This window comes from Enhydra lutris, unplaced genomic scaffold (genome assembly GCF_002288905.1).
Source record: "Enhydra lutris kenyoni isolate GAN:26980312 unplaced genomic scaffold, ASM228890v2 scaffoldscaffold69, whole genome shotgun sequence".
In the NCBI taxonomy this organism is placed as follows: domain Eukaryota; kingdom Metazoa; phylum Chordata; class Mammalia; order Carnivora; family Mustelidae; genus Enhydra; species Enhydra lutris.
The window spans coordinates 1-10180 of NW_019154153.1; positions in this window are offsets into that span (position 1 = coordinate 1).

Genomic DNA, 10180 nt, shown 5'->3' on the forward strand with positions numbered 1-10180 from the left:
GAAGCATTTTGGACAGAGTTAGACAGTGTGGATGACCACAGGTAGTGCTCTGCCGAGATGTGATGTAGACATCGAAGAGCCATAGAATGCCCTTCACACACGGTCTTCAACCTGCCCAGTGTCCGTCCTTATTCTATCTTCTTTCCGCAACTGGGAAGACACTGCCACAATTGGGGGTCCGTCTGAAGACGTTTCACTGTACCCGGACAGTCCTTAGGTCACCGGACGGACATATGAGACTAGGGTCCTGTACGTGATTCTTCATGTTTTCAACACAGTCCGTTCCCACAGCTTCCGTGGATGGACTGTCTGAAAACTGTCGAGAGTCTGTGCTAACACACACCTCCCTCACGTCGTTTGTATCGTTTTCGACAGATTTAGTGTGTTGGGATGACTTCTGGTCATGCTCTCGCAGTAAACACTTTGGAAGCCTAAGAGCCATAGGCTGCCCTCAGCTCCCATTATACAAGGAGCCTGAGTCCGTCCTTGTTCTATCTTCTTTTCTCCCCTGGGTAGACACTGCCAGGAATGGGTGTCCAACTGAAGTTATTTCACTAAACACAGACCTTCCTATGGCCACCGGTATGGACTTCCGAGAATAGGGCCCGGAACGCGACACTTCATGGTTTCCACAGGCAGTTCCCACAGCTTCCATGTGTGGACAGTGTCAAAACTGTCGTGAATCCGTCCTGAAGCACACTTCCCTTAGGTCATTTGAAGCGTTTAGGACAGAAGTATAGAGTTGGGATGACCAAAGATCATGCTCTTAGAGTATAATATTTGGAAGCCTGATAACCGTCGCCTGCACGGAACACACAGTATCCAACCGGCCCTGAGTCCATCCTTGTTCTATCTTCCTTCCACACCCGAGAACACTGCCACAGAAGGGTGTTCGTCAGAAGTGTCACTGAACCCGGACAGTCCTTACGTCACAGGATGGATGTCTGAGACTAGATTCCTTTACGCGATTCTTCATGTTTTCCACACAGATATTTACCACAGCTTCCATGGTTTGACAGGATTCTTCTTCTTCTTTTTTATTTATTTTTTTTTTTTTGGACAGTCTTAAAAGGTCGAGAGTCCAAGCTAAAGCACACTCCCCTCACGACGTTTGAATCGTTTTCGTCAGAGGTAGTGTGTGGGGATGACCACTGGTCATGCTCTCTCAGTATACGATTCGGAAGCCTAAGAGCCATAGGCTGCCCTTAGCTCACATTATACAACCCGCACTGAGCCCGTCCTTGTTCGATCTTCTTTCCTCCCCTGGGAAGACACTGCCACGAGTGGGTGTCTGCTTGAAGTGGTTTCCCTGAACACATACCTTCCTATAGTTACAAGAATGGACGTCGGAGACTAGTGAGGGCCCTGTCGGTGACACTTCATGTTTTCAACACAGTTCCCACAGCTTCCATATTTAACAGTCTCAAAACTGTCGCGAGTCCTTCCTAAAGCACACTTCTCTCACGACGTTGGAAGCATTTCCGACAGACCTAGTGAATTGGGAGGAGCATGGCTCATATTCTCCCAGTATACGTTTCGGAAGCCAAAGAGCCTTAGGCTTCGCGTCACTCAGAGTATCCAACCTGCCCTGAGTCCATCCTTTCTCTATCTTCTTTCCTCACCTGGGAAGACACTGACACAATTGGGGGTCCGTCTGAAGACATTTCACTGAACCCGGACAGTCCTTAAGTCACCGGACGGACATCTGAGACTAGGGTCCTGTACGTGACTCTACATGTTTTCCACACAGTCAGTTCCCACAACTTCCGTGTATGGACTGTCTGAAAACTGTCGAGAGTCTGTGCTAACACACACCTCCCTCACGACGTTTGTATCTTTTTCGACAGAGTTAGTGTGTTGGGATGACTTCTGGTCATGCTCTCGCAGTAAACTCTTTGGAAGCCTAAGAGCCATAGGCGGCCCTCAGCTCCCATTATACAAGGAGCCTGAGTCCGTCCTTGTTCTATCTTCTTTTCTCCCCTGGGAAGACACTGCCAGGAATGGGTGTCCGACTGAAGTTATTTCACTGAACACAGACCTTCCTATGGCCACCGGTATGGACTTCCGAGAATAGGGCCCGGAACGCGACTCTTCATGGTTTCCACAGGCAGTTCCCACAGCTTCCATGTTTGGACAGTGTCAGAACTGTCGCAAGTCCGTCCTGAAGCTCACTTCCCTCACGTCGTTTGAAGCATGTTCAACAGAGGAAGAGAGTTGGGATGACCAAAGATCCAGCTCTTCCAGTATAATTTTGGAAGCCTAGGAGCCATAGCCGCCACTTACCTCACAGTATCCAACCTGCCCTGAGTCCATCCTTGTTCTATCTTCCTTCCACATCTGGGAAGACACTGCCACAAAGGGTCTCCGTCTAAAGGAGTTTCACTGAACCCAGACGTTCCTATGGTCCTTAGTAGGGACTTCCAAGACTAAAGTTCTGAACGCGACTCTATTTCTTTTCAACACAGTCAGTTCCCACAGCTTCCATGCTTTGACAGTCTCAAAACCGTCGCGAGTCCATCCTCAAGCACACTTCCCTCACGTCGTTTTAAGTGTTGTTTTTGACAGAGGTCGAGACTTGGGATGACCTCTGGTCATGCTATCCCTGAATTTGTTTTGGAAGCCTAAGAGTCTTAGCCTGTTCTTACTCACAGTATCCAACCTGCCCTGAGTCCATCCTTGTTCTATCTTCTTTCCACACTTCGGAAGACACTGCCACGAAAGGATGTCCATCAGAAGAAATTTCACTGAACACAGACTTGCCTATGGTCACCGGTATGGACTTCCAGAACTAGGGTTCTGAACGCGACACTTCGTGTTTCCAACCCAGTCAGTTCCCAGGTCTTCCATGTTTTGCCAGCTCAGAACTGTCGTGAGTCCGTCCTAAAGCACTATTCCATCATGTCATTTTAAGCGTTTTCAACAGAGGTGGTGAGTTGGGACGACCTCTGCTCATGCTCTCCCACTCTATGTTTTGAAAGCCTAAGAGCCATAGCCTCCACTTAACTCACAGTATCCAACCTGCTTTGAGTCCGTCCTTGGCCTATCTTCTTTCCTCACCTGGGAAGACACTGCCACCCACATGTGGGTTTCCGTCTGAAGAAGTTTCACTGAACACTGTCCTTCCTATGATCACAAGCATGGCGTCAGAGACTAGGGAGGGCCTTGTACGAGACACTTCACGTTTTCAACACAGTGAGTTCCCACAGCTTTCATGTCTTCATAGTCTCAAAACTGTCTTGAGTCTGTCCTAAAGCACACTTCTATCAAGCGTATTCGACAGAGGTAGAGAGTGGGGATGAACACTGGTCCTGCTCTCCCAGTACACTTTTTGGAAGCCCAAGACCCGTAGCCTGCACTGAGCTCACAGTATCCAACCAGCCCTGAGTCCGTCCTTGTTCCATCCTCTTTCCTCACCTGGAAAGACACTGCCACGATGGTATGTCTGCCTGAAGAAGTTTCAGTGCACACGGACATTCCTAAGGTCCCCAGGATGGACGTCCGAGACGAGGATCCTGTACACAGTTCTTAGAGTGTTCAGAACAGTCAGTGCCCACAGCTTCCCTGTTTTGACAGTCTCGAAACTGTCGTGAGTCTGTCCTAAAGGGCACTTACCTCCCGACGTTTGAAGCATTTTCGACAGTGCTAGAGAGTTGGGACGACCTCTGCTCATGCTCTCCCAGTATGTGTTTGGAAAGCCTAAGAGCCATAGCCTCCACTTACCTCACAGTATCCAACCTGCTTTGAGTCCGTCCTTGTCCTATCTTCTTCCTCACCTGGGAAGACACTGCCAAGAATGGGTGTCCGACTGAAGAAGTTTCAGTAAACCCGGACTGTCCTCAGGTCACGGGATGGACATCTGAGACTAGGGTCCTATACGCGATTCTTCATGTTTTCAACACAGTCAGTTCCCACAGCTTCCATGTTTGGACAGTCTGAAACCGTCCAGAGTTCGAGCTATAGAACACCGCCCTCAAGACGTTTGAACCCTTTTCAACAGTGCTAGTGTGTTGGGATGACCACTGGTCATGCTCCTCCAGTACATGTTTTGGAAGCCTAAGAGCCGTAGGCTGTACTTAGTCACAGTATCCAACCTGACCTGAGTCCGTCCTTGTTGTATCTTCTTCCTCACCTGGGAAGACACTGCCCAGAATGGGTGTCCGACTGAAGTTATTTCACGGAGCACATTACCTCAAATTAGTGTCCGCATGAAGGAGTTTCCCTGATTACAGACCTTCCTATGGTCACCGGTATGGACATCTGAAACTGGGGCTCTGTAAACGACTATTCATGTTTTCAACAATCAGTTCCAATACCATCAACCTTCCGACAGCCTCAATCTTGTCATAGTCCGTCCAAGAGCACACTTCCCTCAAGACGTTTGAAGCGTTTTTGTCAGAGGTAGACAGTGTGGATGACCACTGGTGTTGCTGTTCCAATATACTATTTAGACGCCTAAGAGCCTTTACTGCACTTCACTCACATTACTCAACCTGCCCAGTGTCTGTTCTTATTCTATCTTCTTTCCTCAACTGGGAAGACAATGTGACAAATGTGTGTCTGCCTGAAGGAGTTTCCCTGAACAGAGACCTTCCTATGGTCACCGTTATGGAAGCCCCAGATTAGGACTCTGTACGTGACTCTTCATGTTTTCCAATCAGTATGTTCCAACAATTTACCACATTCCAAAGCCTCAACCCTTCTGTGAGTCCATCCAAATGCACACTTTTCTCATAATGTTTGAATCATTTTCGACGTAGGTAGACAGGGTGGATGACCTCAGGTCGTGCTCTGCCAATATATGTTTTGGACCCCTAAGAGCCATAGCCTGCACTTCACTCATACTATCCAACTTGCCCAGGGTCCGTCCTTATTCTATCTTCTTTCCTCAACTGGGAAGACACTGCCACGAATGGGTGTCTGACTGAAGGAGTTTTCCTGAACACAGACCTTCCTATGGTCACCGTTATGGAAGTCTCAGACTAGGTCTCTGTATGTGACTCTTCGTGTTTTCCCCTAAGTCAGTTCCAACTGCTTCTGACTTTCCACAGCCTCAAACCTGTCTTGAGTCCATCCTAATGCACAATTCCCTCAGGACGTTTGAGGCATTTTCGACATAGGTAGACAGTGTGGATGACCACAGGTAGTGCTCTGCCAATATATGTTTTGGACCCCAAGAGCCATAGCCTGCACTTCACTCACAGTATCCAACCTGCCCAGTGTCCATTTCCATTCCGTCTTCTTTCCTCAACTGAAAAGACAACGCCATGAATGGGTGTCTGACTGATGGAATTTCGCTGAACAGAGACCATCCTACAGTCACTGGTAAGGACACTGTAAACGACTCTTCATGTTTTCATCACAGTCAGTTCCAACAGCTTCCTACTTTCCATAGCCTCAATCCTATCACCAGTCCATCGTAAAGCACACTTCCCTCATGATGTTTGAAGCGTTTTTGACAGAGGTAGACAGTGTGGATGACCACAGGTCGTGACCTGCCAAAATACCTTTTGGACTTTTATGAGCCATAGCCTGCACTTCACTCACAGTATCCAACCTGCCCAGAGTCCGTTCTTGTTCTATCTTCTTTCCTCAACTGGGAAGACACAGCCACGAATGTGTGTCCATCTGACGTTTCCCTGAACACAGACCTTCCTATGGTCACCGGTGTGGACGTCTGAACCTGGGGCCCTGTATGCGACAATTCATATTTTCCACACAGTCAGTTCCAACAGCTTCCACCTTCCAACATCCTCAACCCTATCACTAGTTCATCCAAGAACACACTTCCCTCACGATGTTTGAAGCGTTTGTGACAGAGGTAGACAATGTGAAAGACCACAGGTCGTGCTCTGCCTATATACGTTTTGGATGCCTAAAAGCCGTTGCCTGCACTTCACTCACATTATCCATCCTCCCTGGAGTCCGTCCGTGTTCTGTCTTCTTTCCTCAACTGAGAAGACACTGCCATGAATGGGTGTCCACCTCAAGGAATTTTCCTGAGCAGAGACCATTCTATGGTCACTTGTAAGGGCCCTGTACGTGACTCTTCATGTTTTCAACAGAGTCAGTTCCAAGAGCTTCCAACGTTCCATAGACTCAATCCTGTCAAGAGTCCGTCCTAAAGCACACTTCCTTCACAATGTTTGAAGCATTTTCGACAAAGGTAGACAGGGTGGATGACAACTGGTCTTGCTCTGCCAATATATGTTTTGGATGCCTAAGAGCCGTAGCCTGCACTTCACTCACAGTATCCAACCTGCCCAAAATCCGTCCTTGATCTATCTTCTTACCTCAGCTGGGAAGACACTGCCATGAATGGGTGTCTGCCTGAAGGAGTTTCTGTGAACACAGACCTGCTTATGGTCCCCATTATGGAAGTCCCAGACTACTGCTCTGTATGCGACTCTTTGTGTTTTCAACGCAGTCATTTCCAACAGCTTCCTACTTTTTACAACCTCACCCAGTCATGAGTCCTTCCTAAAGCACACTTCCCTCACAACATTTGAGGAGTTTTCAACAGAGGTAGACCGTTTGGATGACCACAGCTCGTGCTCTGCCATTCGATGTTTTGGACGCCTATTGTCCATTGCCTGCACTTAACCCAGAGTATCCATCCTGCCTAGAGTCTGTCCTTGTTCTATCTTTTTTCCTCAATTGGAAAGACACTGCCCAGAATTGGTGTGTACTTGAAGAAGTTTCACTAAACACACACCTTCCTATGGGAACGGGTATGGATGTTGGAAACTAGGGCACTATATGCGACTCTTCATTTTTTCAACACAGTTAGTTTTATCAGCTTCCATGTTTCGACCCTCTCAACACTGTCACGAGTCCTTTCTAAAGCACACTTCCTTCCTTACGTTTGAAGAGTTTTGGTCAGTGGTAGGCTGTTTGGATGACAACAGGTCGTGCTCTGCCATTCCACATTTTGGAAGTGAAAGGGCCATGGCCTGCACTTAAATCAGAGTATTCAACCTGCCCAGAGTCCATCCTTGTTGTGTCTTCTTTACCCAACTGCACAGACACTGCCCGGAATGGGGGTCCGCCTGAAGAAGTTTCACTGAACACAGCCCCTCATACGATCACCTCTAAGGACGTCCAACACTAGGGCCCTGTATGCAACTCTTCATGTTTTCAGCACAGTCAGTTCCAACAGATTCCATTGTCAACCCTCTCCAAACTGTCGCGACTCCATCCTAAAGCACAATTCCTCACTACATTGGAAGAGTTTCCGACAGAGGTAAACTGGTTGACCACTGGTTGTGTTCTGCCATTCCATGTTTGGGAAGCCTAAGGGGGCCGTGGCCTACACTTAACTCAGAATATACAACCAGCCTAGAGTCCGCCCTTGTTCTATCTTCTTTCCTCAACTTCAGAAACAATGCCACGAGTGGGGGTCCACCAGAAGAAATTTTGCTGAACACAGACCTTCCAACGGTCACTGGGATGGACGTCCGAGACTAGGGCCCCATACGCGACTCTTCATATTTTCCACACAGTGAGTTCCAACTGCTTCCATGTTTCAACCCTCTCAAACTGTCGCTATTCTGTCCTAAGGCACACATCCCTTTCTCGGTTTGAAGTCCATTCAACAGAGGTAGACAGTTTGGATGACCACAGTTCGTGCTCTGCCATTTCATGGTTTGTTACCCTAAGGGCCATGGCCTGCACGTAACCCTGAGTATCCAACCTGCTCAGAGTCCGTCCTTGTTCTATCTTCTTTCTTCAACTGGGAAGACACTACCACAAATGGGGGTCTGCCTAAAGAAGTTTCACTGAACACAGACCTTCCTATCGTCACCGGGATGGACATCCAAGACTAGGGCCCTGTGCGCAATGCTTCATGTTTTCAACACAGTCATTTCCAACAGCTTCCATGTTTCGACCCTCTCAAAACTGTCGTGAATCCTTCCTCAAGCACACTTCCCTTTAAGACGGACTCGCGACAGAGTTGAGGCTGTGGAAAGATGGAAGCTGTTGGACCTCTCTGTGTTGAAACATGAAGAGTCGCTTACAAAACCCTTACCGGGGACAATAGGAAGGTTTCTGTTTGGGGAAACTCCTTCAGGCCAACACTCATCCATGGCAGTGTCTTCTCACTTGAGGAAAGAAGATAGAACAAGGACAGCCTTTGGGCAGGTTGGATACTGTGAGTGAAGTGCAGTCTATGGCTATTTGGTGTCCAAAACATATATTGGCAGGTCACGACCTGTGGTCATCCAAACTTTTCTTTCTCTGTTGAAAAGGCTTCAAACATCGTGAGGAAACTGTGCTTTAGGACGGACCTGCGACAGGGTTGAGGCTTTGGAAAGTTGGAAGCTGGTGGAACTGACTGTGCTGAAAACATGATTAGTCGCAAACAGGGCCCTGGTGTCGGATGTCCAAACCAGTGACCATAGGAAGTTCTGTTAATGGAAACTCCTTCAGGCGGAAACACATTCATGGCAGTGTCTTCCCAGACTTGCAACAGAGTTGAGGCTGTGGAAAGTTGGAAGATTTTGGACCTCTCTGTGTTGAAAACATGAAGAGTCGTGTACAAGGCCCTTACCAGTGACCATAGGAAGGTCTGTGTTCAGGGAAGCTCCTGGCAGACACCCATCCATGGCATTGTCTTCTCAGTTGAGGAAAGAGGACAGAACAAGGACAGACTCTGGGCAGGTTGGATACTGTGAGTGAAGTGCAGGCTACAGCACCTTAAGCTTCCAAAACATATATTGGCAGAGCAAGACCAGTGGTCATCCACACTGTCTACCTTGTCGAAAATACTTCAAACAAAGTGAGGGAACTGTGTTTTAGGACAGACTGGCCACATTATTGAGGCTATGGAAAGTTGGAAGCTTTTGGAACTGACTGTGTTGAAAACATGAAGAGTCGCGTACAAGGCCCTTACCAGTGACCATCGGATGGTCTCTGGTCAGGAAAATTCCTTGAGGCGGACACCCATTCATGGCAGTGTCTGCTCAGTTGAGGAAAGAAGAAAGAACATAGAAGGGCTCTGGGCAGGTTGCATACTGTTAGTGAAGTGCGGCCTATGGCTCTTAGGGATCCAAAACGTATATTGGCAGGGCACGACTTGTAGTCAACCACACTGCCAAGCTCAGTCAAAAGTGCTTCAAACTTCGTGAGGGAAGTGTGTTTTAGCATGGACACGCAACAGGGTTGAGTTTGTGGAAAGTTCGAAGCTATTGGAACTCACTGAGTGGAAACTCACTGGGGCGTACAGAGCCCCAGTCTGGAACTTCCATAACAGTGACCTTGAAAAGGTCTGTGTTCAGGAAAACTCCTTCAGTCAGACACCCATTCGTGGCAGTGTCTTCCCAGTTGAGGAAAGAAGATAGAACAAGAACGGACTCTGTGCAGGTTGCATACGGTGAGTGAAGGGCAGACTACGGCTTTTTGGGGTCCAAAACATATAGTGGCAGAGCACGACCTGTGCTCATCCACCTGGCCTAACTTAGTTGAAAACACTTCAAACATCATGAGCGAAGTGTACATTAGGACGGACTCGCGACAGGATTGAGACTGTGGAATTTTGGAAGCTGTTGGACCTGTGTTGAAAACATGAAGAGTCGCATACAAGGCCGTAGTCTGGGACTTCCATAATGGTGACCATAGGTAGGGCTGTGTTCACGGAAATTCCTTCAGTCAGACACCCATTTGTGGCAGTGTCTCCCCAATTGAGGAAAGAAGACAGAACAAGGACGGACTCTGGGCAGGTTGGATACTGTGAGTGAAGTGCAGGTCTCTGCTCAGGAAAATTCCTTGAGGCGGACACCCATTCATGGCAGTGTCTTCTCAGTTGAGGAAAGAAGAAAGAACATAGAAGGACTCTGGGCAGGTTGCATACTGTTAGTGAAGTGCGGCCTATGGCTCTTAGGGATCCAAAATGTATATTGGCAGGGCACAACTTGTAGTCAACCACACTGCCAAGCTCAGTCGTAAGTGTTTCAAACATCGTGAGGGAAGTGTGTTTTAGCATGGACACGTGACAGGGTTGAGTCTGTGGAAAGTTCGAAGCTGTTGGAACTCACTGAGTGGAAAACATGAAGAGTTGCGTACAGAGCCCCAGTCTGGAACTTCCATAACAGTGACCTTGAAAAGGTCTGTGTTCAGGAAAACTCCTTCAGTCAGACACCCATTCGTGGCAGTGTCTTCCCAGTTGAGGAAAGAAGATAGAACA